Genomic DNA, 2500 nt, shown 5'->3' with positions numbered 1-2500 from the left:
CGCGCGCCTGGTAGCTCAAACCTTCCGTGAGGCGAGATTGTCGGGGTGCGGTCAAGTATGGGATGGATGAAGAGCGGATCAACCCGTTGGGCTGGCCACCCTAGTCCCTCCCGACCGTTCCTCGACATGATGCCCTCGCGGAAGGGTTGTGTGTCCAGGTAATGAAAAACCCATCCCTCGGTCTGAGCTCCATCGAGATCGCAATTTTCCCCGCCGACGGGCATGAGGGTGGCAATCTTATCTCGTGCCTTTGCCGTCGAGGGAATTCCTCGTCCTCTCGTGAGCCACTCCCCTTCTGAGGGAAAAAGAAGTAGCAGGTTGTGTCTTTGTTCCTCCCTTTGGATTGTGGGTTTTTTGTGGGACTCGCGTCATTTCTTCGTTTCGTGGCGTGCGCTTTGCGAACGTCCCTCTCTCTAGTGGCCTTGCACCGTCGATGTACTTGTGGCTCGCGGCTTTCTCCAGCGTTGAGTGTCGGCCCGTGACAACTCCTCTTTGGAGTTTGATTCTTTGACCCCCGTTGACTCTCTCGCTGGAAAGGTTGTCGGGTGTTTTGTACACGGAGGGGTGCAACAGCGGGGTGGGTTTGTGTTATGGGCAGCAGTCTGTTTGTCGTTTGAAGCCTTGTGTCGTTGGGTTGGGGGGCTGTTTGCCTCTCAGTGACGTGCTCCAGACACTGGTCTCATCGGGGCCCTCGTCTTTTCTATTGGTCAATTTTTGGGTTGTGATTTATTTGCTTGGTTGTTTGCTATGTTGTAGGGCTGGAAAGGGTGTTGTGATGAATGCATGTGGGAGGGTGTGAAGAGGTGGGACGCTTTTTTGATTGGGTGCCTTGTTTGATTTCTTTTTGGTTAGCGGACATCTTGCTCGGCGTGCTGTTGAGCTTCTCTCTTTTCTTGGGATCTTCGTTTCTTTGGTGTTGTTTTCTTCCCTTCTTCCTTTTGCCCCTAGCCTTACGGAGGAGAGGTGGGATTGTTGTGGATTGGTGTTCGGGAAGGACGAAAAGCAGTACGAGTTCCCAGGGTGGCCACCCTAGTCCTTCTCGATCGCCGTCCCCTGCAGTTCCCCCCTTTTTCCGAAGGCGCGGGGCTTGGGAAGCTTGTTCTCTGTTTGAGCCTCCCCTTGTGAGCCGGTAGCCACGTTTGATATCTCTTGCTTTCCTGTTGTTTTCTTCCCTTCTTGCTTTTGGCCCCTTAGCTTTACGGAGAAAAGGTGGGATTGTTGTGGATTGGTGTTCAGGAAGGACGAAAAGCAGTGCGAGTTCTGAGGGTGGCCACCCTAGTCCTTCTCGATCGCCGTCCCCTGCAGTTCCCCCCCTTTTTGCGAAGGCACGGGGGTGGGGAAGCTTGTTCCCTGTTTGAGCCTCCCCCTGTGAGCCGGTGGATGCGTTTGATATCTCTCTCTCTTTCTTTCATGTTGTTTTCTTCCCTTCTTTCGGCCCCTAGCTTTACGGAGAAAAGGTGGGATTGTTGTGGATTGGTGTTCGGGAAGGACGAAAAGCAGTGAGAGTTCCCAGGGTGGCCACCCTAGTCCTTCTCGATCGTCGTCCCCTGCAGTTCCCCCCTTTTTGCGAAGGCACGGGGTTGGGGAAGCTTGTTCTCTGTTTGAAGCCTCCTCCCCTTGTGAGCCGGTAGCCACGGTTGATATATATTCCTTTCTCTCTTGTTGTTCTCTTCCCTTCTTCCTCGTGGCCCCTAGCTTTACGGAGAAAAGGTGGGATTGTTGTGGATTGGTGTTCCTGAAGGACGAAACGCAGTGCGAGCTCCCGGGGTGGCCACCCTCGTCCTTCTCGATCGTCGTCCCCTTCAATTCCCCCCTTTTGCCGAAGGCACGGGGCTTGGGAGGCTTGTGCTTTGTTTGTGCTTTGTTTTCTACCCTGTTCTCTTCCTTTCGGTCCCTAGCTCTACGGAGAAAAGGGGGAATTGTTGTGGGCTGGTGTCGGGGAAGGGCTAAAAGCAGCGCGAGCTCCCGGGGTGGCCACCCTAGTCCTTCTCGATCGCTGTCCCACACATTTCCCCCCTTTTTGCGAGGGCGTGGGGCTGGGGGGAGATTGTCCTCTGTTCGAGCCTCCCCCCGTGAGGGGGTTAGACACCTTTGTTTCTCTTTCTCTCGTGCGTTTTTCCTCCTTTTGCCCCTTGGCCTTACATTTGTTGTGGGGGGGTGCCCCCCCTATTCAGTTTTGTGGCCGATTTTTCGGTAGTACGTGGAAACGACTCTCGGCAACGGATATCTCGGCTCTTGTTACGATGAAGAACGTAGCGAAATGCGATACTTAGTGTGAATTGCAGAATCCCGTGAATCATCGAGTTTTTGAACGCAATTTGCGCCCGAGGCCTCGGTCGAGGGCACGTCTGTGTGGGCGTCGCATCCCATTCAAACGCGCTCCCTGCAATGTGCTAGGGAGCAGCGGAGCTGGTCGTCCGTGCCCCGTGCGGTGCGGTTGGCTGAAATACCTCAAGCGATGTTTCGTGGCGCGCGTCGGCGAGCGGTGATCTTGTCCCCT

At 54.8% G+C, this 2500-nt stretch overlaps 1 non-coding gene across 1 annotated transcript; it reads left to right on the top strand.

The window, feature by feature from the left end:
- Positions 1 to 2208: 2208 nt before the first annotated feature.
- On the top strand, positions 2209 to 2362 carry LOC149254577 (5.8S ribosomal RNA). Its single transcript, XR_016267844.1, has one exon. It is a non-coding gene; the product is annotated as a 5.8S ribosomal RNA (ribosomal RNA).
- Positions 2363 to 2500: the final 138 nt, after the last annotated feature.

The sequence above is a fragment of the Pinus tabuliformis genome, chromosome 7 (genome assembly GCF_031772625.1).
Source record: "Pinus tabuliformis cultivar Carrire ecotype Pingquan chromosome 7, CPIR1, whole genome shotgun sequence".
NCBI lineage: Eukaryota > Viridiplantae > Streptophyta > Pinopsida > Pinales > Pinaceae > Pinus > Pinus tabuliformis.
The sequence above is the reverse complement of the archived record's forward strand: the minus strand, read 5'-3'. Positions and strand labels throughout refer to the sequence as shown.